General features: G+C 55.5%; 1 protein-coding gene across 15 annotated transcripts in view; it reads right to left on the bottom strand.

Annotated features, from left to right (window-relative positions):
* Positions 1-26,287, bottom strand: part of PKNOX2 (PBX/knotted 1 homeobox 2) — a 339,410-nt gene that overhangs the window by 286,370 nt on the left and 26,753 nt on the right. Inside the window, exon 1 of one of the 15 annotated variants that reach the window (XM_006122300.4) lies at positions 9,559-10,404. The exons of the other annotated variants lie outside the window; for them this stretch is intronic. The gene's annotated coding sequence lies outside the window, so the exon portion shown is untranslated. Of the gene's footprint in view, positions 1-9,558; positions 10,405-26,287 lie in introns of those variants that run through there. 15 annotated transcript variants of the gene reach the window in all.

Here is a 26,287-nt window from a genome sequence, read left to right as displayed (position 1 = left end):
CACATGCTGGATTCCTGAAGGGGGTCCAGCCAGTAAACGAGGAGGGCCTCCCCCTCGACCGATGGGCGGGCCCAGGAGAAAGCGGAGGGAACAGCAGCCTCCAGAGGATGAGAAAGGAGAGGACAGGGCAGGAGTGAGGCCACACGGTCACAATCCAGACTCCAGAAGGGGGCACCAAGCAGAGAGCCCCAGAGGGTTCAATTTGGGCACCTCAACACGGAGCACGTTGCCGGGCTGCAGTCTGAGGACGCCAGAGGCCGGCCTTGTGGGAGCCAGGCCAGCACACTCTTCCTGGGGAGGGCAAATGGGAGCCGCCAAGGGCCCAAGGCGGCTCCTGCCCTCGCACCCCTCTGTAACAAGGAGGTGGGCCGTGCCTTGGAGAGAGACTCCCTTACTCTGCACCACGGGGTACCCTGCCTGCCCCCAGCATCAGGCATTCGCTGGGTCGTCACGGTCGCCAGCCTCAGCCACGTCGCCTCCTGCAGCTGCCGGACGCTCCCCCACCCATGTGGAATGGTTTCCCCAAGGCCGGCAGGCAGGACTCCTGGCAAGATGCAGTAGCGTCTGGTCAGGGAGGCTGAAAGCAGGAGTAAGCACCACCGGACAGCACTGCAGCCTCCCGGAGCCACTTGACCCACCCCCTGGGCACTACAGAATAGTCGAGGAACCGTACATGCTCCTTTGTATTGGCCTCCCTCTGCTGTTTAGATTCTCTCTCTCCTGCTTCCTTTCTTACTTTTACCCACCCTCCTTCAAACGCCTTTCTACCCACTTCGCCTGGGCTGGGCTGTCAGGAGACGAAGGTTTCAGGACTGGACGCCTGCTGTAGGATAACACGAGCTACTGGGCTCAATGCAGGGAAACCGCAGGGAATTCTCTGCCCTGATTTTACAGAAGGTCAGACAGGATTATCTAAGGATCCCTTCTGCTGTTAAAACTACTGATGTTTGCAGTGTTAAAACCTATGAGATTGATAGAGTCGTCTAGAATACAAGGGATGGCGCACAAAGGGGACATCTTGAACATGAATGTGACAGACGCCAGACTGTGCGTGGCAACGAGAGGACGGAGCCAGGCTGGGGTAGCTTCCAGTCTCTTCACAAGGGGGCGCTAACAGAGGCAGGCCCCCAGATTACAGAACAATAGCACTTAAAGGGTGTTTGGGGCAGGGACTGTCTTTCCCGTGTGTTTGTACAGCTCCTAGCGTAACAGGATCTTGGTCCGGGACCAGGGCTGCTGGGCCCAGCTGTGATAATAATGATCAAATTCCAATCACGCCTGTGGAACCCGTTGGGCACCCTGGGGTAGAACCCTGGTTTGACCTCAAGTGCAAAGCGCTTTGCCTTCTGCTTAGGAGAGGAGAGGAGGAGATGGAGAGAAAACCACAGACCCAGTTACTGCACCGCCCGCACGCTGGCGCCAGCCCTGCGCCTGAGGGTGTCGTCCTGCGCAAATGGGGAGCAGAGGCTGCCCCTTGCCATGGGAAACCCACGTTTCTAAGGTAGCCCACCCATGGCCAAACCACCACACCCGGCTGGAGTTACAGCAGTGGAAGGGGAGAGAATTTAGACTTGTTCAGGGGATGCAAAAAGGGCCTGTGAAGTTTGCTGACCCCCAGACTCAGCGGGCTCCCATCACTCCCCATCCCTCTAAACGAGGGGCAGACAATGGGCAGCTAAGCCACCATGCAGCAGAGAGGGCAGGAGCTGGGAGCCACATTTTCACTTGGCTTTTAGCTAGTGGCTCCTTTACCAGTGGAGCTGGAGCAGTGATGGGCTTGCAGGTGACTAGCACACATGCCAGCGCTCTGGTGCACACTCCTTTCCTGCCTGATGCCTGGATGATGAGCAAGAGCAGCTATAATTACAGGTAATGGGGAAAAGGGATTCAACCCCAACAACGTTCGCCGGAGATAATCGGTGCTACCCGTTACAGACAACGTTGTTCACTGGCACTTACCAACGCTTGTGAGGCGAAGCTGCTGCAGTGACGAGCACCACAGAAAAACCCAGCAGGAAATTAGTTCTTTATGTGGGGCAGTTTTGGGGCAGTAAAAAAGGCAGGAGCTGCACCCTGAATGGTAAGGATGAAAAAGGTCAGGCATGAAACCCATGGAAAAAATCTGAGGTGACCCCGTATGCAATACTATTAAAGCTGCCAAAGTGTTGTTATTCTAGAGAATCCTATTGCATTTGCTTGTAACATTTATCAGATGTTCGCCTTTCAGGCTGTAATTTTGTTCTCCCAAAATGCAATTTTTCTTGAAAGTCTGAGACAAAAATGTGGAATCATTTTTAGTCTCAAGAGAGTAAAATTAAGAAATAATCCACCATATCCACTGTTGTGGGGTAGAAAACTGAAATTAGGTAATGAAAATCTGTTTTGGTTGGGCTGAATTACACACACACACACACACACACACACACACACACACACACACACTGTTTTTAATGACAGTGTTGGATTTTTGTAACAAGGTCCCAACCTTCAGTGGGCACTGGGCATGCAGATGAACCCTGTTTGGAATTTTTGATCTTGGGATCTGACTGTGGAAAAAAAGCAGAGCCCCTACTCACATCCCACTGCTAGTTTACCTGGCTGAACTTGGCTGTTTGTTTGTACATAAAACTCTACACAGGTAGTGGGAAAAGCCTTTTTTCCTGCTTGGTTTCCAGTTGCAAAGAGGTTCCCACTATAAGCCAATTTGCACCCTCACTCTAACTCTTAAGAAAAAGATTTGCACCTCCAAAGTTTATTACTTTTAGCAAAAAGGAGGATTTTTTCCTTACAGTTTAAATACTCTAATCAATGTTTTTGAAGGTAAACGTCATTAAATATAGTCATTTGACCCCTTTGAAATAATTATCTATTTTCTCAAAATTCAGGGTGAGAAGATTTACATCATTGAAGCATGTGGATGAATCACTTGTGCAAAGGGAAATGTAAAACACGTGCTAAAACTGAATAAAAAGGACTCGATGTAAAAGCTAGCTCTTGTCTCTCACTCTCTCTGGGTCACAAAAACCGGTGCTGAATTTTTCCAGGGCCGGAATGTTGCTGCTGGAAAGTTTCTGGTCTTGGATCCATTCCCTGCACCGGGGGAGTCTTTCACCTTCCATGCACTCAGCATTAAATGCTCCCTCCCCACACCCACCTTCCACATGAATTAACTCCGACAAGGCTATTTCACCACATGCTGCAGAGCAACCACCCTTCGCTCCAGTCCGCCACTCTTTTCCCTGGGAAAAAAAACCAGATCTATGGTGCTGGGCTTCCCAGCTGTACTAACTAGGGATGTCATAGTGGAGTCGATAACCGATAAGGAAAAGCGTACAGGTTAATGCTACAGACCACATGCATTCTCTCCCTCCCCTCCACCAGTACATTTTTAGCAGGCTGGCCAGCAGCTCAGCTCAGTCCTGTCTTGCAATGGATCCAGGACCTACCCCGCTGCGGCTCTGCATCTAAAGTGTATTAGGAGCCAGGCGGGCAGGCAGCCCGGCTCAGTCCCAACTAGCACCTAGTCCAGGAGCTCAGACCTCCCCTGGATAGGGGCAGCTGCCACCCTGGTTTTTAAACTGGCTCCTCTTGTGGACCAGCTCCTGCCTGGCACCTAATACAGCGACAGCAGTGCAGAGTGGCAGGGGCCTCCTCAGGAGGGGGGCCAGAGCGCACCGACCACTTGTCCCGCCCCCTGGGCACTATAGAATAGTCGAGGAACCGATTAGAATTCATGAGGTTAATTGAATATTCAATTAACCGATTTTTAACATCCCTAGTACCAACCAATGTGCCGCTTGGCAAATCTGTCCGGTCAGGAAGGGACTTGTTGGGCCCAGCCTGTAGCTGTGCTTCCACGGTCACTATCGGCCCACGCCAGCCTTAAAACAATGCGTGGACCAGGGCAGCTGGGAGGGACGGGTGCCCAGGCAATATCTTCGGCTGCCTCACGCAGCGGGAGCCAAGCCGGCACGCCACATGCGAACGGCGTTCGGAGCTCGCCAAGAGGCGGAACGGGGCTCTGGGGGGAAGAGCTGCAAGCAAACCCACGTGCAACTGATACTGTAAAAACAGAAAGCCTCAGCCTGGTCTCTGGACACCACGCCTCCCGGGACTGCTGCCAGGAGAGAGACGGCAAGAACCAGCCATTCGATGAGAACACTGGATTTTTCTCGTGGAGCCCCTTGGCTTCCGGCCTCGTTACAGCCAATCGGCAGCTTGCTAGTTTACCCTCCGCCTATTTAGGGTCCATTACGCACCCATCACCACGAGCAACTTGCAGAGCTAGGAAAAGAAACCAGCAGACAAAGGTCTGGCACGTGGGGTCTGGCTCGTGGGGGCACGTGCCCGTCCCAGCGCAGTAACCGTGCCTGTGTTGTAATTCGCACAGGCTGCGCCAAGCCCAGAAGAACATCAGGCCAAAGGCCCATCCGGCCCAGTGTCCTGTCTGCCCACAGTGGCCACTGCAGGTGCCCCAGAGGGAGGGAACAGAACAGGGAATCCTCACGTGATCCCTCCTCTGTGGTGGATTCCCAGCTCCTGGCACCGGGTCAGGTCTCTGCTGGGCACAAGATGGGCCAGGCCTGCACTCATGGCTTGTTCCTGCTGCAGGAAGAGCCCAGCGGTGCAAACACGGCCGTTTCCATCAACACGCTTTGCACGGGGAATGCTGGACACGAGACTCCCTGGTCGCAGGGTGCAAGGCACAGAGCATCTGGGCCTCCGTGCTGCTTCTCACACCCGGTGGCAGCTCGGCAGCAACCGGACGCACAGCTAGGCCCCTGGGTGGGGCTAGGGCAAAGGGGGGTTCTCACTAACTCCAGGGTGATTGGAACGCCAGCCAAGCTGCCCAGAGCTAGTAGCCTGGACAGCGGGGAGTGCTGCTCTCCAAGGGGGTATGTAGGGCAGGGGAAGGGCCTTTGGTCCCCCAAGGTGCCCACTCCCACAGCACAAGGAGGCCTGCAGGGTCCAGCAGCCACAGAGAGCTGGCTGCCTTATCCCAGCCTCCACACACAACCCCTGTGAACCAGCCTCCCCCCCGCAGGCAGCACCTCAACTGCTCATCTCTGCTAATTGTACAAACCTAATGGAGGCATGCATTGGCAAAAAAGGGTAACGGCCATCAGGCCAGCAATAAAACAGAAGTAATGGTCCGTGGGAAGAAATCATGTCCACTTAGCACCAGCTCTGAGAGAAGAATGGAATAGCAGCGGCTTCCCTCTGGATGCGGATTGCTTACAGCCCGTTCATCCCCCACAGAGCAGGCCACCTTCTGCCCCCGCCCCATGGCCCCCCAGAAACGGTGAGTGAAAGGGGCAGTGACAGCAGAGAGCACCCGGCCTGGGAATGCAACCCCAGCCCTTCCAGCCGCCGGTCCATGGCTCAGAACCACGGCCAGGCAGAGCCGCTCCTGCAGCAGACGGGGGCAGAGGGACGGTCTGTCTTTGCGGGGTGAAACCTCGGGGTGGGAGGGGCTGGTTTTCTTAGGGCTGGAAGAGACCTCAGGAGTCACTGAATCTAGCCCCCTGCCCAAAGCAGGACCAACCCCGACTCAATTATTCCAGCCAGGGCTTTGTCCAGCCGGGATGTAAAAACCTCTAGGGATGGAGATTCCACCCCCTCCCCAGGGAACCCAGCCCAGGGCTTCCCCACCCTCCTGGGGAAACAGTTTTTCCTAATCTCCAACCTGGACCTCCCCCGCTGCAACTGGAGCCCATTGCGTCTTGTCCTGCTGCCTGCCCCCACTGAGAACAGCCTCTCTCCAGCAGGGCCGGCCCGAGCCCTTTTAGCGCCCAGGGCCCAGGCACGCGGTGCCGCCACGCTCCCCTTACAGCTGCCATCAGGCGCCCCCCATCAGTTGGCGCCCTGGACAGCTGCCCGGCTCGTCCATGCCTCGTCCAGCCCTGCACTCCAGCCTCTTTGGAACTCCCTTCAGGGAGCTGAGGGCTGCTACCAATACCCCTCCCTCCCCCACACACTGTTCTGAGCTTCTCTTTCCTGCAACACCTGAGCTGCAGAGGTGAAGGTGGCCAGGACACCGGTGCGCGTTCAGCAGGAGAGCACGTGGCCCGCACTGCAAGCCCAAAGGCCAGGGCCTGCGGGAAGGGGGTAAGTCGGCCACAGTCTCTGCATTACTTGTCGGCTGCACTGGGCTCAGCACCGGACCCAGCCTCCCTAGACATGCTTGCCACAGCACGCTGAGCAGATGTGGTCAGGGAACTATCCACAGGGATCCCAAGATCTCTCTCTTGAGTGGTAACAGTGACTTTAGTGTTTAAGAAGGTGGCAAGGTGATAGGGAACAGCCAGCATGGATTTGTAAAGAACAAATCCTGTCAAACCAATCGGATAGCTTTCTTTGATAGGATATCGAGTCTTGCGGAAAAGGGAGAAGCGGTGGATGTGGTATACCTAGACTTTAGTAAGGCCTTTGATACGGTCTCGCATGATGTTCTTATCAATAAACTAGGCAAATGCAGCTTAGATGGGGCTACTATAAGGTGGGTGCATAACTGGCTGGATAACCGTACTCGGAGAGTAGTTATTAATGGTTCTCAATCTTGCTGGAAAGGTATAACAAGTGGGGTTCCTCAGGGGTCTGTTTCAGGACCGGCTCTGTTCAATAACTTCATCAACGATTTAGATATTGGTATAAAAAGTACGCTTATTAAGTTTGCAGATGATACCAAGCTGAGAGGGGTTGCGACTGCTCTGGAGGATAGGGTCATAATTCAAAATGACCTGGACAAATTGGAGAAATGGTCTGAGGTAAACAGGATGAAGTTTAATAAAGACAAATGCAAAGTGCTCCACTTAGGAAGGAACAATCAGTTTCACACATACAGAATGGGAAGCGACTGTCTGGGAAGGAGTACGGCAGAAAAGGATCTAGAGGTTATAGTGGACCACAAGTTGAATATGAGTCAGCAGTGTGATGCTGATGCAAAAAGAGAAAACATGATTCTGGGATGTATTAACAGATGTGTTGTGAGCAAGACACGAGAAGTCATTCTTCCGCTCTACTCTGCGCTAGTTAGGCCTCAGCTGGAGTATTGTGTCCAGTTCTGGGCACCGCATTTCAAGAAAGATGTGGAGACATTGGAGAGGGTCCAGAGAAGAGCAACGAGAATGATTAACGGTCTAGAGAACATGACCTATGAGGGAAGGCTGAAAGAATTGGGTTTGTTTATTTGAGAAAAGAGAAGACTGAAGGGGGGACATGGTAGCAGTTTTCAGGTATCTAAAAGGGTGTCATAAGGAGGGGGGAGAAAACTTGTTCATCTTGGCCTCTGGGGATAGAACAAGAAGCAATGGGCTTAAACTGCAGCAAGGGAGGTTTAGATTGGACATTAGGAAAAAGTTCCTGACTGTCAGGGTGGTTAAACACTGGAATAAATTGCCCAGGGAGGTTGTGGAATCCCCATCTCTGGAGATATTTACGAGTAGGTTAGATAAATGTCTATCAGGGATGGTCTAGACAGTACTGGGTCCTGCCAGGAGGGCAGGGGACTGGATTCGATGGCCTCTCGAGGTCCCTTCCAGTCCAGTCTAATGATTCTAGACCCCACCATTTTTTGTGGGGTAACCATTTTTTAGACCCCTCCATTCTGCCATTCCGGAAGCCACCCCACCTAGAGTTGGGATTGTGTTTTTCCATGCGCTCAGGCACCAGACACTCCCTCTCCCCTGCCGGGTTTGGCCAGGCTGAACCAGCCACGCTCCTTACGCTGCCTCTCCTGGGGCATCTTCTCCCTTCCCGCGAGTGTCAGGCCCTTCCCTGCACCTGTCCCAGCCTGGATTCATCGCTCTGCAACAGGGAGGCCTCCCCAGTGCCTGGTGTATTAGCACTCGCGCCTTCCCGTCTCTGCCGCAAAGGCTGCGCCTGAGACATCAGGGGACTGCCTGGCCAGATCGCACCAGTGGCTCGTAGGTATCTGACGGCCCCATGCACCCGGCTCTCTCCTCCTGGCCACCTCCAAGGGATGTGTCCCCTGCGTACGCGCCACGAGGTTTCCATGGCTTGTCTCTGCGCTTTGCACCATTTCCTCCCATTTCTATTCCATCCGCTTGCGAATAGCGTGGAGATTCAGCTCCTCCTCCAGAGTAGCAACCCCCCCACACTTTGTGTCACCCGCACATTCTATTTGCACTTCCCCCCCTTTGGGAATCAGGGAAATCCTACATCGAACTGGTCCTAAGACCCATTCCTGCCTCTCCAGCCACTGAGAAACCCATCAGCCTGCCATTTCCTGTACGGGGGGTCGCAATTAGACATATCGGTTAACAGAATAGTCGAGTAACCTCATGAAGTCTTATCGGTTAGCTGACTAGTCAATAGTCCCTGGGGGCGGGGCCAGCAGCAGCATGGGGTGTCAAGCGGGAGCTGGTCCGCAAGGGGAGCCCGTTTAAAAACCAGCCCCACTCGTGGACTGGCTACTTGTCGCCCTGTGCTGTTGCCTCGGATACAGAGGCAGCAGTGTGGGGTGGCAGCAGCCCCTGTCTGCGAAGGGGCGGAGTCTGAGCTCCTGGACCCGGCGCAAGCAGGAACTGAGCCAGGCTGCCTGCCGGGCTCCCAATATACTTTAAATGGGGTCACAGCGGGGTAGGTCCTGCACCCAGCGGGAGCCAGAACTGAGCCGGGCTGCTGGCCAGCCTGCTAACAAATGGACTAGTGGGGGGAGGGAGAGGGGAATGCATGTCTAGCATTAACCTATAGGCTTCTGCTTATCGGTTAACTGGTCTCACTATTCCATCCCGTGTTGAAACATGACAGTGCAATCAAGTCAGGCCGTTTCTGCGCCCCTTCTGGCTGGACAGTGTGGGAGTGGGCCCACAGGACCCCTTCGGGGGGCTAGCTCCCACAAGTTCAATGCACGTTATGGAGCACCTGTTACATAAAATGCTCGTCCGGTCTCCGCCCAGCACCCCGCCTTGATGATTAACAGAGGTGAGTGAGAGTTCATGGTAGTGGCGGAGCAAACGAACGGTGTGTGGGCAGCTCCTCTCCACCCCAAGGGCTGGCATGCCCGAGGCCGGTTCCCTCCTGCCACTACATGGCAGACCGCATGTGCAAAACGCCATTAGACCAGGTGAACTCTGGAGGGTCTCAAAGCAGCCGCAGGCTCAACCAGTTCAAGGTATTTCCGGCCCCGCTGCCTGGGATGGAGAGCTGTACCTGCAACACACTCCAGCAAGTGGAGAACCCTCCTGCTCAAACACAAGCAAAGTTTGTGCCATGCAAATTGCATGTGGGCAGGTTAGCGCTAGCTCTGGGCAGGGACTAGCGCAGTTCAAACCATTCGCGCCTTTTATAGCTTGTAACAACGAATTCTAATCTCAAGTGACGTGGCAGGATGTTACCCCCCCGGAGCGTTTAGTAACGATGGACGGCACATCGCCACATGCTGCAGCAACTACAGAGAGCTCTTTGCTAGCGCTGGGAAACAGCTCCTTGCTACTTTAACGGCCCGCTCCCCAGACGGCTGCGGAAATGCTTCTGTTACGGGCACCCCTCCACCACCGGCGTTCCCTGCCAGACTCGCAACAGAGTTCTACTCACAGGGAGTGAATGGATCCTTTGCTGCTCACCACCTCTGGCTCCTCCAAGCTCTCGGCTGCCGCGGACACACCAGGCCTTGTGCTGGTTCTCCAGCAGTTTCTGATCCCCGTGTAATTCTTTGGCCCTAACCTCCCAAGCAATCAATGGAGCAAGACAAAACTATTGTACAGACTGGATTTGAATGGATGAATCTCTCAGATGCCGGCTCTCCCCGGGGACACTGGAGCTCACAGAGCCCAGGATGACACCTAAAGCGAGAGAATAACGCTTGGTCCATGGGATCTGATTATAAACCAGATTTCCTAGAGGAGATTCAATTACTCCAGAGCTAGACAGCCTCCAGGACAGCCTGCAAAGCATTCCTCTTTGGAAAGCCCTGGCCAGCCCAGGAACGACACGGACAATGACCACACCCTTTCCATGCCAAAAATCCCAACCGACTCCCCTTAAAGTGCCCTGCAACAAACCAAACCCGCTAGCAGACAAAGGGCTGCGAACACTCTCCCCAGCTCAGAGACTCGGCTTCACTAGCACCCACCACAGCCACGAGTCTCACAGGTCCTGGATGGAGGAAGGGAGGGAGCAGCCGAAATCCCTCGCTCAGGCTACGTCTACACTACAAAAAACTCACAGAGCGTCCATACCTCAAGCGCATTTTTGTGCAAGAGAATGGAAAGAACAGAGGGGGGTTGCGCAGCTGGTACTCCTCTTTCTATGAGGAGAGTCCTTTTGCAAAAAGGCTTGTGTGGACGGGGAAGAGGGGGTTTTGCGCAAGAAGAAGAAAGAGGAAAAAGCCCAGGTGCTCTGGTGGCCATTCTGTACATAGCAATCGCTGCTTACTTTTGAAACAAAAAACAGAACTATGTAGCACTTTAAAGACTAACAAGATGGTTTATTAGGTGATGAGCTTTCCTGGGCCAGACCCACTTCCTCAGATCAAATAGTGGAAGAAAAGTGGGTCTGGCCCACAAAAGCTCATCACCTACTAAACCATCTTGTTAGTCTTTAAAGTGCTACACAGTCCTGTTTTTTGTTTCAGCTACACCAGACTAACACGGCTACATTTCTATCACTATTCTGCTTACTTTTGCGAGAGCATCCATGCAGTCTGGACACTCTTTCACAAAAAGCACACCGCTTTTCCGACACACTTTTGCATGGTGGACGCGCTCTTGCACAAGAAGTTTTTGCAGAAGATCTCTTCTGACAAAAGCTTCTTGCACAAAAAGCCTGCAGTCTAGACGTAGCCTTAGTGACAATAGCAGACTCACACCCCTCACACATGGCAGCCACTAGAGCCAACTGGTGTGTTAATGTGCCGGACACAAAGGAATGACAAATCAGAAGGGAGAAGAGAGTGCAGCCCAGAGGGATGTGTGTCAGCTCCCGGTCTGCAAAGCTGGGGGGGAGGTACCCTGCAAAGCTGGTGAGGGGGGGTTGCGCATGTGCCCTGCAAAGCAGCAGTGGAGCCAGGAACAGGGCGGAAATGCATCATGTCAGGACTGGGGGCCGAGCTGTTTCACCTCCCAGCCGGAGCCGCTGCCAGTCGTGCGAAGCTGCCTGCGAGGAGCTGGCAGGCAGCCGGGCATGCAGCTGCCTGTGGTGCCTGGAGTGGGGACACTTCGCCGTTTCCTCGGCCTGCCCACTGCCCTTCCCAACGGCCACCAGGGCCCAAGCGCCGTGCACCCCGGCCCCTGGGCGCACACCCGCAGCCCCACAGCTGAGCCACCTCCCTTTGAGATGCAGCCACCGCCCCTCGGCCCTGGCGAATGCAGCCGGGACATGGGGGCCGTGCTGCTGAGGACAAGGCCGGGCTGTGAGAGGCTGGGAGAGGCAGTGACCTGGCAGGCTGAGGAAGGGCGTTTTCCTGCCCCAGGAGCTGTTTAACCCCGGTGCTGGCTGGCGAGATGTGGAGAGGGTCTGAGGCGATGGCTCCCGGCGACAGTGCTGCCCAGACCCTCCCCTGCCTGGCGGTTCAAACAGCTCTGGGCTGCAGGCCAGCGAGATGCTCCTCCTTCGCCAGCAGGAACTGACCCCGACTAGCGCCCAGGGGTGCAGGCTGCCACGGCGCAGAGGAAGGAGAGAAGCAGAGCGCAGCACAGACCAGTCCCCACCCGGCCAGACGGCTCCCTGTCCCTCGGACGTGGCACTGCCCCGTGTGTCCTGAATGCCAGCCCACACCTTCACCTCCGGCCGCAGGCCCTCCGCTAGGACTGAACTGCCGGCTCGCCGGGTCCTCCAGGCACAATCAGAGAACAGGGGGTGAGGGCCGGCTGCACCGCTCGGCTCAGGCCACCACAGGCAGATGCACAGTGCGCACGGATGACAACGGGCCCAGCCGGGGCGTTCAGTAGCGCTCCACAGTGGAGGGGAGTTAGTCGCTGGATAGTCCCAGTGGAGCTAAGGAACTCTTTCCCCTGTCCTGAGCAGGGGCCTTCTCAGAGTAAGCAGGCCCAGGACAAGCTCCATGGGCTAAATCCTGAGTTTGGAAGAGGACGTTATACGAGGGCTTTATACTGCGTATGGACCATTCTTAGCTGCTTTCCACTGCTGTGAAGAGCGAGGGCTTCATAGAACCACAGAGCTGGAAGAGACCTCAGAAGGTCAAGTCCAGCCCCCTGCCCGAGGCAGGACCAACCCCAACTCAATCAACCCAGCCAGGGCTTTGTCAAGCCGAGACTTAAACACCTCTAGGGATGGAGACTCCACTACTTCCCTAGGGAACCCATCCCAGGGCTTCACCACCCTCCTAGTGAAATAGTTTTTCCTAATATCCAGGCTTCTTCCCTCTCCAGGTTATCTACTCGCGGCAAATCATAGAATCCTACAACTGGAAGGGCCCTCGAGAGGCCATTGAGTCCAGCCCCCCGCCCTCCTGGCAGGACCAAGCACCGTCTAGTCTAAACCATCCCTGGCAGTGTCTGTCCAACCTGCTCTTAATTATCCCCAGGGATGGAGATTCCACAGCCCCCCTAGACGACTTATCCCAGGATTTCACCCCGACGGGCAGGAAGTTTTTCCTCGTGTCCAACCTCAACCTCCCTTGCTGCAGTTTGAGCCCATTGCTCCTTGTCTTGTCCTCAGAGGCCAAGGAGAACAATTTGTCTCCCTCCCCCTTGTGACCCCCTAATCTGATCTATGTTCCCAATCAGCTGCCCCGTCTGTGTTTCCCATGCAGCGGGCCCATTGTTGCTCTCTTCCTCCAGAATCCCTGCCTACCGCCTATCGCAGCCGCAGCCTTGGCCAGCAGAACCACCGCTCAGAGCACGAGCGCAGCACCGCAGCATGCAGCCCGGAAGCCAATGGACAATCACTGCCCTTCCGTGCCCTGTTTCCCTCCATGACTAGCCTGCAGCCAAAGGGTGCTTTGCAGAGGAGCTTGAGCAAAATTCCTTCATTGAAAACCTCTCCCCGTAAAGCGTTGCTCTTCAACAGCCGCGCCCCCGAGGCTCCCCCAGGAAGGACCACGCTGGGCCTGGCTGCAGGCAGCGGTCCCTGTGCTCCAGCGGAAGGAGGCTGTTGGTGGCGTTGAATGGCAGCTGCATTTGGACCCGCGGTGCTGTCTGTTGTTTGGGTTTGTGGGTGCAGCAAAGGCAGGAGGCAGCTGGATGCGTGTAAACAGCCGGTCACTCCCTGCAAGTACAGGAGAGCTAGCTGACAGCTGGGCGCTAGGGGCGTTCGGTGCCCCACGGTCAATCACAAAAGCTCTGGGCCTCCTTTCGCAGGCCTCTGGCTCTGCAGAGCCGATAAGCCGGGAGCCCCCGAGAGCAAAGCTCCTTGTTCGTTTCTCTTCTCTTCTCAGAAGCAGCGGTGGGATTGGTCAATGGGCCCGCGGCGGCGTGAGTGCAGCAGGCGCCGCCGCCAAAGAGGCGGAAAATGTCCCGCCTGACGTCATTCTTGACTATTTACAGTTTGTTTTTCCAATAGCTCAGTGGAGCTGCAGGGAAAGCCAAGCCGAGGGCAGCAGCTCCCCAGCAAGATGTTCACACTCCTGTGCCTAGAGGCGGGTGCAGGAGCAGCCTCCACCGAGGAGAGCGAGAGCTTTCGAGCTAGGCTGAGCTCTTCGTCGGGGCGGGGCTGCCTTAAGAGCCGTGTGCGGCTCGAAAGCTGCTCTCCCTCCCAACACTCGTCGGTCCAATAAGAGATGTTCCCCCACCCAGCCGGTCTCACCTGACACACCCCCAGTCATACTGCACCCAGCGAGGTACCCAACTCCCCTAATGAAGGGGAGCTGGACACGCCCTGAAAAAGAATGAGCAAGAGTCCCAGAGCGTTTCCCCAAGAAACGCTGCTCTGCTCACCACGCCAAGTAACGAGATTCAGCCAACACCGTCCCCATAAAATCTGCCCTCTAAAGCGCTACCATTTCTCCCCCGGGCACGGCATTCGCTTGCATCCAGTCACCGCCAGACATTCCTTCTGGGTTTTATGACACGATCAAAAGCAAACGCCTCGTAAAAACCCGAGGAGGAGGCTGACGGAGGAGCTACCTGCACAAGCACAAACACTCCTCTGGGTTTCTTTAAAGGCAGGATCCTGGGAGCTGCAGCACCCCGTGGTTCTCAGCCCTAGGCCTGTTCAGTTCCACGACTGCTCGAGTGGACAATCGAGACGTTCTCTGCACTGCGATCGTCTCTGGAAAACGGCCTGGGGAAGATTTTCGCTAAGCTTGGCGAGCTGCAAGCCAGGTTGGGGGGCAGAGATACGAAAGGGGCAGGCCAAGGCAGGAAAAGCAATTAATCAAAGCCCATGGCTGATTGGCAGGGCACAGTTCACAGCCAGCCGGGCAGCTGACTGGAACGCACAGGAAAAAAAAATCAAAGAGCCAGAGCGGCAAAGGATGTCGGTGGCCACAGCCCGCTGACGGGGCAGGAGGAGGGAGGGGACAACTGCCCTGGAACCCAGACACCCAAACGTCCCTTATGTCGGTGCTAGAGCCCTGCGTGGCACGCTCCGGGCAGTGCTGAAGCTAGCCTTAGCTCCACCCCTTCCACTTGAAGCCCCGCCTTCCAGGGCCACAGAGCTGCCCCCTCTCCGCCCTGCCCCCAGGCCAGGCGACACTGATGGGTTTTATGGAAAACCTTGTGTCAAGGCTTCTCGGCTTCAGCCTAAGGAAGATCCCGGCCTGGGAAAGAGCATCCCAGCTCCCCAGAGCAGGACCAGCCTCGAGCTACGACCTGGTCGACATGGGCAATGGGGAGCCGTGGATTGCAGCCATGGCCGCTAGGAAGGGTGCGGCTGAACCACGGGCTGCATGAGCCTGCCCCAGGACCCGCTGGGCAGGATCCTGCCTGGGAGATTCTCCTCCTGCATCCCGCAGTCAATCCCTTCGAACCTCTCGCCCCAGAGCCGCCTGGCAGGTGTAAGATGGGAACGACTCTGGAGGGGGAAACGTGGCGCATTGGCAATTCGCAGCCAGCCGCTGCCACGCTGCGGAGTGAACGTGGGTCACGGGCAGCAGCCAGGTGCGAAGTGACAGGGAGGGGGCCAGCCCCATGAAGCCACCCTCCAGGAACGGGCTTGTGCTCAGCGACCTCTGCACCTGTCCCCGTCCCAGAGAGCAGGGCAGAGCAAAGGGTCTGGAGGAAGATTTGGGGCGGCTGGCTCAGTGTGTGGGGCTCATGCGCCCGGACGGGGGACGGCAGGGAAGGCTGGCTGCACGCGTATGGAGTGTGGGGGGGCAGCGATGGGGAGCCAAAGGGCCACGTTCCCCCACTTTTGAGAACCTGAGCTCAGCCCCGCGACCTGCCGCGCAGGCAGCACCGGTGTGACTGCCTTACAGCTCAGCCCCACGCTCTGGCAGGCTTGTGGTGCTCACGGGCATTCTCCGCCCTCCTTCCAGCATCACCATGTCCAGCAGCGCGAGGGGCCCTGACACCCGCTCTGCTTCCCAGCACACTTTGCCCGGGAAACCGCTCCGCGAGGGGCAGGGCAGAGGGTGCGGCTCGCTGGTTCGTCAAGAGAATCCCTCCTCCTTGGGGCTGGACCCGCGCCCCTCCCCACCAGCCCCTTCCCCTCTGGTACGCTCAGACATGAGGAACGAGTCCCCTCCCCTTTCCTACTCTTTTGTGGCCTGCATGCCCTGGGCCCGATCCTGGAGCCAAATTCCTCATGCAGCTGCAGCCGCGGGAAAAGTGGGCATGAGGACCGGCCTCTCACAGGCTGCCCCGCTCGGGGAAAGCAGGGCAAAGGGGTTAGCCTGGCCACCCGTCCAGAGCATGTATCCGAGCTTAATGACCAGCCACAAAACGTTATCGCCTTTCCAGGTCCGGCGGCAGGTGCAGAGGCACATCCCCAGGGACGGGCTCTCCGCTCTCCCCTGGCGTAGGTCCTGACCGCCTCAGCCAGCCACACACTACATGTCCTCTGTCTTCTGAGAAAAGAGCCCTGATGCCTTTGGCACACAGACCACCGCCAGGCACACGCCGCCTTCCAGGCACACGCCGCCTCACGCTTCATGTACGTATTAAAAATCACTGAAACCGACTGGCTACGACATGGAGGAAATCTGCCAGAGCACAATACGTTTCTGCAACCTGTAATAAGTTACTTAAACTCCAGGCACTATATGATTTATTAATTGTTTTCTAATCCTTCCCAGATAGATTGGAACCAAGAGAGCAAGCAAGAGCGCGGAGGTATTTCATCTGCTGGATCATAACGTCTCCAATACCAACCGGCGTGGCTGCTGTTAACACTTCGGTCAATTTTAATTCTGGCCTGTAGCGCCACAGAATGACTTGCAAATGGCTCGAGACAGGCAGTTACTGCAAAATGAATATGAGCTATGACCCTGAGGAGGGGCGAGGCCTAGCTCACATGGAACGCTGCAGTGGAAGTTAATTTTACAGGGCTCAGCCAGGTGCTCATTTTCAAAGAGAGATTACATTTCCATGCTATAAAATAGCTATTTTAAGACAGCCAGCTAAGGTTTGTGTGGGATACTGTTTCACAAACTATTCCTCCTGGTTTCACATGACATCATCCAGCTCTCTATTTAAATTCACCCATCAAATAATTAAATAAATACATAAACGCTCTCCCGTATTTAACACCGGAGAAATAGAATGCACGTTATATGCATAATTCCGACAACCGAGGAATCTCTATTCCCCTTTGTGTCTATTGATGTGAGTGTCAGTTATGTATTTAAAGAAATAATAACACAGCACCTAGTGCATACATGGTATTTTACTTCCAAGCATTTTACAAATGCTGCTAATTAAATTAAATGGCAGCGCCGGCTAAGGAATCCAGCAGCTGTGGGAGTGGCTCTGGTCTGTTAACGGCACATTATCAATAGGGCCACTCTTGCTAAAACCTGCAACTTGGGATTCTCTACAGCGTCACTGGCTCTTGCGACATTCAAGCCCCCACACTCTGCAGACGGGTGACTGGGTGACAAATTCAGGTTTCGTTTTCTTTCGAGAACACATTTTGGGGCCCCGGGTTGCAGAAAGCAGAGCAAGACACGTGGCACATTGGCGTGCAGCTCGAAGGGCCAGACAGGATCTAAAGAGAACCAGCAGTTGTCGGTATTTTGAAATCACGCCACTTTAAGTCAGCCTTGTGATTTGGGGACGCTTGGCTGAGACCGCAGCTGCTGTTCGGTTCGCGTTGCTGTTGGGGGGAAGGCTGGCGGCCTTGCTCACACTCGGAAGAGGTGTATTACTCCGGCAGCAGGCCCACTGGAACGACAGGTCAAGGTGCCACTTGCTGTCGGGAGCTGGTAACCGACGATAGCTCTACAGAGTCCGGTCTCCCTTAGGATCACTAGGCTGAGCTGTGCGGGGTAGTGGACAGCATGATGGACTGGGAGCCAGGATTCTGTGCTCTGGTGCACAGCCTCAGGCAAATTCTTCACCTCTATGCCTCTCTCGCCAGCCTCCCTGGTACCCGTCGGACGAGATGTCCAGAACGAGAGATCCACCAACTCTCAGGCAGGTGCAGCATTTCCCTCTGGAGGGCAAAAAGGGGGTCCCCCTGCATGACTGCCTCACCCAACAGTCGCAGGGAGGGTCCCCAGCAGGGCATGAGGTTTCATTTGCAAACCGGCTGAGAACACTGATCACTGGGTTCTGATTCACGCTACCTGCAGGCTGAGCCAGTCAGGAAACACCCCTGGCTGCAGCAGGGCCATGTCGACTGGACTCAAAGGCAGGAGAAGTAGCAACAGGCTGAATCTGCAGCAGAGACTCAGGTTGGACCCCAGGAAGAGCTCTCTAATGCCGCAGGGCCGGCCGCCAGCCGTGGGCGTGGTGCCCCATCACTGGGAGCTTTGCAAAACAAGTCGGACAAACACCTGTCAGGGAGGATCCTGGGGGCTGGACTTGGCGAGGCCCCTCCCAACCCTAACGCATGGGACTCCAGGAACTGTGGCTTTAAGAAATACACATCGCAAGGGAAAGTATCACAAGGATTGGCGGCCTCGCAGCTGCTGTAACTGGGAGCAGGCCTGGCCTGTTTCCATTTTATTCTGCTTGTTGCCAATAAACCAAACCCAAGTGTACCCGTGCGGAGCTGCCATTCAAGTCGGTGGTGCCGTGTCTGATGCGGGCAGGGCGGGACTTGGCCAGGAGCGTTCAGCAGACGGGGCGGGTGGAGGTCTAAGAACATGGCAGGGCTCGAAAAAGGCTGGCAGATCAGTGGCCCAGCCTCGCCGCAATGCCAAGCAACACCAGCCACAAAGCCAGGAGCCTCCACTTTCCCTCCCACCCTGCCGCGCCCAGGACTCTGCCTCAGGAGCGTGCCGGCGGAGATCCGCCCTCGCAGGGCTACTCACTCTCAACGCCGAGACGTCCTCAAGCTTCTGACGCCCCTGTCAGGCCTCGGCGCCAGGCCTGGCCTAGAGGAGAAGCCGGGTTCTGTCCCCTTGGCTCCCCTGCAGGACACTGGCCCCGGTTCACACAGCAAGGAACTCGGTCCATGCCCTCCCTGAGCATCTGGTTACTTGGTCAGCCAGGCAACGGGAGGCTGCTGCCAGAAGAGAGCCGGCATCTCTGCCCAACCCAGCTGGATGTGGGGCTTGGGGTGCACAGATACCATAGAGATCCTGTCCCGTTTCTGAGTGGAGCCAGAGAGCTACCGAGGGCTAAACAGGAGCCAACAGTGACGCAGTTGGGAAAAAGGCATTAGCAGGCGTGTTGTGAGACACGAGGAGTGATTCTGCTCTGCTCCAGCCGAAGCCTAACCAGTATGGACCGTCCTGTCCAGTTCTGGGCGACACCTTTCAGGGGAGCGGTGGACAAACTGGAGAAAGTCCCGGGGAAGCAGCAAACACGATTCCAGCTCTAGAAGATTTGAGCTGTGCGGGAAGTGGAAGTGGAAGACCTAAGCTAAGTGTTCATGGACTCCTGGTAGAATGAGCTTTGCACGAGGCTGGCAGAGACCGGTCAGGAGAGACGAGGGGAGTTTGGATGGCGGCGGAGAGGCTGGGGAGGCGAGAGGGTTAGAGCTGGAGTTGAGCTGGGAACCGAGCACCGTTCCCCCAGGGAGCACCCAGGAGCCTGTGGCCAGGGCACCGGCCTAGCCGGCGAAAGGCCCTGTCCTGCCTGGCAGGGAAGTGGCCATAGACAGTCCGGGGTGTGAGAGGTGAGCCTCTTTGCCCTGCGTCCGCGGCCTGACATGGAAAGGGAGAACTCAGTGGGCTAGGCCCCAAGCACCCCTCCTGTTTATCCCGTTGCCAGGGCACCGCTGAGAGCCGCTGCCAGTCAAACGCTTGGTTGAACCTAGATTTTGATTTGGCAAATACCATTTTAGCATTTGTGGGATTGCTAGTCCCCCCCACACCGCCCCACAGAGGTGTCCAATTGACACGCACCTTTTCTTCCCCCAAATTAGGGATGTAAAATCCCATTTTAATGGTTAACTGATTAAAGGGGAGGGAGGGCGGGGGCGCCCCAGAATGGCTGGAATTGCCCCCCCCGGCGGTCCCCTGCCCGTGACAGGTGGGGAGCTGCTCCAGCCCCCATCAGTCACCCATAGCCAGTAAGACTCATCCGTGAAGAGTTTACCTATTAGCCGATTAAACATTCACGTTCCTGCCTCCAATGGCCCTTAGAGAGGCCGTTCACGCAGGTGTTCGCAAAACCTCTGCACTTGGCTTTACCTTGACACAGCAACGATCTCAGGGCTGGGCCACAAACACGGCACAAAGACCCCTGAAAAATGAGTCTTCCAACTGGCTTCTGAATCACTTCAGAGCATCAAATCAATTTCCCACTCGCGCTGTTCCCCCCATGCCACACACACACACACACACACACACACACACACACACACACACACACACACACACACACACACACACACACACACACACACACACCTACTTACCAGACTATTTCCCCATTAAAATCCCTCACCCCACTCCATAACCCCAGCCTGGGACACCTGTCAATTAATTCTTGCAAAATGATTTCAAACATCACTTCAGAGACTTTCTTTTTGTCAACCTCGTAGTCTTCAGATGTTCTCTGTAACATGAGGGGAGCGTGCAATGAAGGGGCTGCTCCAGGTAGAATTATTCCCAATGTGGAACACTCATAAATCTTTTAGCACACATTCCAAATAAGGCGCCTCTTTTATCTTAAGAAAAGCATTAAGAAGTTGGCCACATGACAAACTGAACCCTGGGTACACTGCACGCTGATTCCAACGGCTTTCATCTGTAACCCGACCCCAGCCCGATTCGCGGGTGTCACGTTCCAGCCACTGAGGTCCGGAGGAGGGGAAAACAGCTGATGAAAACAGCTGCCCTTGGACTAGAACCCGGGGGCTAGATCCGGCCGCTCCTCAGCTGCGTGCACTGTGGCAGCCATGTCACAGCCCTGCAGGTACCGGAGGAGAGGGAACTGGAGTTCGCTGGCTTGCATGGAGATGGCCGAGCCCTACGAAGCTGCAGGGATGAAGATCTCCAGGCCTGAGATTTCCCATTGCTCAGCCCAAGGGATGGCTCAGCCACCCACATTTTTTTATCAGAGTTTCTCCTTCAATGAAAGGAACAGCCTGGGGAAGCTCCCCCTCAGCGCAGGCGCACTGCTGGGACACAGCATGAGGAGAGCCAAGCCCTCGGAGGCTCCCAGGCGGGAAATGCAGGTGCAGCTGCTCAGCTATGCCAAGGGGTCCCCCCCTCTGCCCACTTGCTCCCTGCTATTCCCAGCCCACTGTAGTCAGACACGAACCCCATCTTGGTTTCCGCCCCCCCCCCCCCCCCGCCAGAGAGCAAGAGAAAGGCAGTCAGCCTTTGATGCCCTGGGAACGCAGGTGCGCTGCCTGTCCCTGACTCTACCATAAACAGAAACCAGACAGTAAATGGGCTAGCTGACGACCCGGGGCCTCCCATCGCCCTGATGGCTAGTACCAGTAATTGACACGCCTGCACTGTCCCAGGAGAGGAATATTCGCCTATCACATACCAGAGGTGCCCATTGTCTGCATTTTCCCAGGTGTAAATTATGCTTTGCACCCTGCGTGGGAAACTTGGCATTCAAAGCCATTTTTCCTAATTGGCCACTTGAGACCAGGAAGAAGCCTACATGACCCAAGGGGTATAAAGAGGGGTTCAGTAGCCCACCCCATTTGAGCTACAGTCATCTACACCTGCTGGCAGGTATTGATTGTCTCCCGAGGTCTGTGGGACACCCAACCTCGCCCTACTTCTTCCTGAGGGATTGAGAGAAAGACGCTGGCCACGCCAAGTCTGGAACGCAGGGGTGAGAATATATACCTGCTAGATTTCTATTTTGCATGCATTTAATAAGAGCTCAGAGAACCAAAACGGTTTCATGGTACCTGTAAGTGACTTATTAGTGTAATTTCTGTCCTGTCCTTTGTAGTGGCTGTGTTATCTGTAACATAGCAGTAGCATTTAACAGCTAAGTTTACCCTGTAACAATAAAATAGTAAGGGTATGTCTACACTACCCCTCTAGTTCGAACTAGGGGGGGTAATGTAGTCATACGGAGTTGCAAATGAAGCCCGGGATTTGAATTTCCTGGGCTTCATTTGCATGAAGCCGGCCGGCGCCATTTTTAAATACCGGCTAGTTCAGACTGCGTGCCGCGCGGCTACACGCGGCACGAACTAGCTAGTTCGGATTAGGCTTCCTATCTGAACTAGCTGTATGCCGAACTAGGTGTACAGCTAGTTCGGATTAGGAAGCCTAATCCGAACTAGCTAGTTCGTGCCGCGTGTAGCCACGCGGCACGCAGTCCGAACTAGCCGGCATTTAAAAATGGCGCCGGCCGGCTTCATGCAAATGAAGCCCAGGAAATTCAAATCCCGGGCTTCATTTGCAACTCCATGTGACTACATTACCCCCCCTAGTTCGAACTAGGGGGGTAGTGTAGACATACCCTAACTGTTTAAGCTTTAACCTGACTCCTTCAGTTGCTGTAACAGAACCAAGCACAATTTAAAAGAACTTCAGCCGGTCATAAGGGACAGGAATAGGGAGAGCTTGGGTGTTTGGATTTGTGTCACTCCCAGGTGACAGATCTGTTGGGGCGCCTCTCAGTCTTTCCCTAAGGCTGCCTGCTGCGAAGGAATCTTGCATTCTAGCAGCTAAAATCTGAGATGTAATAAGCTCTCCCTGTAAACTTATTGGGGCGCCCGTCAACCTCCTCCTGGTTGCCCGCTGCAAGGGACCCCTGTCTCAGCAGTTGAAGTCTTGGGTGTATAACACACACACACACACTCCCTGCCCTGACTGTCGGCTGACACCCACTGAGCCCCTCCTTCATGTGCTTCTCAGTTCTGCTGGACAACTGCCGCCCAAGCTGTGCGGAGAGCCCTGCGTCTAGCGGCAGTCCAGGCCAGCGCTGGCCGATGCTCCCTTGGGGGCACAGCACCCCGCGGCCCAGCGTGGAGGACCTGCGCTCTCAGCCCCCAGGCGGATTGCTGGGCTTGCTGGGGGTAGCAGGAATCGTTGGGCAGGCACGTCACTAAGCACGTCTGTTGCACGGCAGGGCTGTTCACAAGTGTCACCCCCAAGGAGATTAGATTCCTGGGGCTCTGTCTGCTGGCAGCTCAGGGAGAGGCGCACTGTCCCTGGTAGGGAGGGGGAGCCCAGGCAAACTCAGTCAGCCCGGCAACCAACAGGGAGCGAGATGCCCCTCCCGGGGCGCTCAGGAAAGGGGAGAAGCCATGTTTTGGAGTGAGTCTGGAGCCAGCTGGGGCAAGGGCAGGGCTGTGTGGGGCTGGTACACCCCAGGCCTGCATGCAGGGTTCCCCCTGAGAACTGGCCTCTAGGGACCCGAATGCAAGATCCCTCCGCTGGGCTTTTCCGTTCTCCACTGATGTTTCCCAGTTTGTAGAGTTTGCTGGGAAACGTCCCCAGCCCGGCTGAGCTAGCTCCAGCTCCCTCGGTGAGACTAGTCCCCACATGGTCAGCGCCGCTCTGTTGGCTAGTTCAGAGCTGCTGCCTGCTGGGTGTGTCTGGGTGCCGGGCTAGGAGAATACAGTTTGGATGTTAGTACAGTTGTGTAATCTGCACCTTGAACCCTGCACCCCTGTGTGGGGAGGGGAAATCCTGGGACGGAAGCCGCCTGATTCCTGCCAGCAGAGATCAGCCCTCTGCAGTGACTGAGGAGTCCAGAGTCATCTCTGAACCTGAGGATCGTGCATGGAGGTTGTGAGTGCACCATCTTCTAGCCAGTCAGTCAGGGAATTTGTTTTGGGGCCCCCCTATTCCCCGAACGGTGTCCTCAAGCCAGGGAGTAAGGGTTTGGGGTTTTATAACCTGCTGCATATTAAACCTGTGGAGGGATTTACCACCTTCTCCTGCTTGTGAGTCCTTTGGGCTGTACTGAACCCTGTCAGCCCCACTGCTACACCGCTGCAGAGTAGAATTTTGTGGCCATAGGTCATCAAGGGCCCCAACAAAGTACATGTACCAATGGGACGCTAATCTTACATTGGCTACAACAAGTCACGTGACTGGGGAAAACCACAGGTGCTAGCAGCATGGGCACCCGTGAACTTAAAAATAGTGTTTTGCCTGGTTATGTTATATTTGTCTCCTGTTTAATATCATTATTGAGTTTAATATATTGCATGTGTTTGTGTTATTTTCTGGAAGTTTCCAACTATCTGTCAAGTACGTGGGGATTCCCATGCTGAGAATTTTCCTCCCAAGCTGCCCTGGTGACCTGCCAGGAAGGAGTGAGGGGGTGGAGGCGCCGCCAAACAAATCCATAGGGAAAATAAAGTGGGTACAGCCTGCTGGGTGGGCCAGACCTGTAGGCAGACTGGCGCTAAAGAAGGTAACCGGGTGGGGAGGGGCGCGACACACGTATCTGTGCACTGAGTGCACCTGAGCAGATGCCGTTGTCGACACTTCACGTCACACAGCAAAAGCTCTCAGCACACAGGGACTGGCGGCAGATAGCTCTATGCAGACCACGTCAGCACCGACCCGGCGCCCAGCCTCCCCCCGGCACCACCACCGATGTCCCAGAGAGGGTGCGACGCCGACCGGCCGCAGCACCTACCAGAGTGGGGCTGAGGCGTCACAGGCCCAGAGAGGAAACGGGGTGGTGGCTGCTTGGGGAGTTATTGCTGGGACATTTGCTTTGGTCTCCTGCGTGGCCAAGGCCCCGCGATGAAGGACGGACTCTAGGGACCTCTACGCTGGCTTTGCTGTACCTCTTCACAGCACTGCGGCAGGGTCTGAGGCAGCTGCAAAGCAAGCGCGTCTGGAGAGCAGGGGAAACCTCCCTTCCGATGCCGTGACACCCATTTTGTGCCTTCCTGGATAACGCCTAGGCCGCAAGGGACTACTGTGATCATCTAGTTTGGCTACCTGCTAGCACCGGCCAGAGAACTGCCCTGAAATAATTCCTGTGTGAGCTACAGAACTGCGCTGTGCAGGCTGCCCCAGAAGGGCAGCATTACCTAGCGGTCAGCCCACCTGACAAGTTGGCATGGCTCTTTACGAGCTGGCAGCTCCAGCTCTAGATACAAAGACCTGCGTGGGCCTGGGAGAGGGGCCGTGGGTCTGGGAGAGAGGCGTGTTTGGGGGAATCCTCTTATGGATGCTTTAAGGGTCCAGCGCCTGGTGGGGGGAGGAAGAGGCACCCCCGTCCCCAGGGTGCTGCCCCAGGGGAAGGGAACCAGCGCAAATGCCTCCCCCACACACCCCAAGGCAGACAGGCCCACAGGAGGCCACCGGACCCTTTGAGCTGAGGCCAGCTCAGGGAGGAGCGAGCTAAGGCCCTATGATGGGCAGAACTGGAACCCGGCTCCGAGGGGCGAGCTGGCGAGGAGAGGCATTGGGCAAGCCGCGTCCTGCAGCTGGCCTGCACCACCAGAGCCCGGCTGGCAGAGCTCAGGGTGGATTCAGATGTTCCAGCGTAAGCTGCAGCCCACGTCTGGGGCCCAGCGAGATGAGGGGGTCCCGGAGCTTTGGCTACACCCCAAGCCCAAACATCTGCACTGCAGTGCGAGCCCCCGAGGGGCCAGCGGCAGGTGTGTATGGGCAGCGCAGGCTCACCCAGAGGCAGACACTCCCCTGTGGGCACCGGGAACAGAGCCTGCCCAAGCTGCTTTTTCCTCACTGGGGAGTTTGCATTACAGACTCTGCTGGAAGTTTCATGATAAGCCAGCCCCAGAAGGGAATCAGTGAGTCGCCTGCCAAGAGGGCCTGGAGGGCAGTTACTGGCTTCCTGGAAAAGGGAAACTGAGGCAGAGAGCGCCTGCATTGCTGCACTAGCTAAGTGGGTGGAGCTGCAAGGCGTCTTGCCTATGACCAGCCAAACTGAAGAAAAATATCCATGTTTCACCTGAAAATTAGTCAGTGAGATTCCACCACAATCCTTGGGAAATTGTTCCAGTAATTCATTACCCTCCTGTCCAAAACATGCACATTGCATCAGTCTGAATTTGTCTAGTTCCACCTTCCGGCCATTGCATGTTGGTTGCAGCTTTGCCTGCAAGAGCCCCTTGGCAAGTATTTATTCCCCTCAAGGTACCGGCCCTTAGGACCAGCAGCAGGGCTGAGCCATAGGCCAGCGAGGTAGATCTGGAGGAGACAGTCTGGAGGATGGGGCTGGGTCCTGCCCATAGCAATGTGTTCCCACCACGTAGCTGAAGGCTACTGTCCTGCTGGCTGCCATGGCTTCGGAGTGTTTCCCTTTGCATCCATGTGCTCAACACACGGACGCCTGCCTGGAATTCCACGTTGTGGGATGGGGAGCTTGGGTGTTTAAAGCACCTTCACGCCGTGCTTACACAACCTGCTTAGGCCTAACCAAAACAAATTCAGTGCAACCTTGCTTTGCACAGCATGGAGATATTACACACCACCATAGTGCCGCCTCCCGCCCATTAACAGGGAAAAGTTGATTTAAATACATTTGACTTGTCACTATTTCCCGCACCTGACAATTCTAGGGAGGGTTTTGGGTAGACAGCTGAACCGCTCCAGGGTGTGGAGCCAGCCTCTTTCCCTCACCCAACGGCGCAGCCTTATGGACACACTCCCAAAGCTGCAACACTAATTGATTCAGTATTTAACAACCTAATTAAACTACAATATGTCATAAGGGATTTTTATTCAAACTATTTATCGGTATAGTACAGCTGAACACGTCATTTTCAACTTGTAATTTGTTCACTAAATTTCACCTTTTTTCCAGGTAGGAACTGATCAGAGACAGACTGTCAAAATCTTAGCTCATTTATTATTCCAAGTTATTAGCAATGTTTTCAACAAATAATTCTTGGTCTT

This window comes from Pelodiscus sinensis, chromosome 26 (assembly GCF_049634645.1).
Source record: "Pelodiscus sinensis isolate JC-2024 chromosome 26, ASM4963464v1, whole genome shotgun sequence".
Classification (NCBI taxonomy): domain Eukaryota; kingdom Metazoa; phylum Chordata; order Testudines; family Trionychidae; genus Pelodiscus; species Pelodiscus sinensis.
This window is presented reverse-complemented; position numbering and strand designations above follow the sequence as displayed.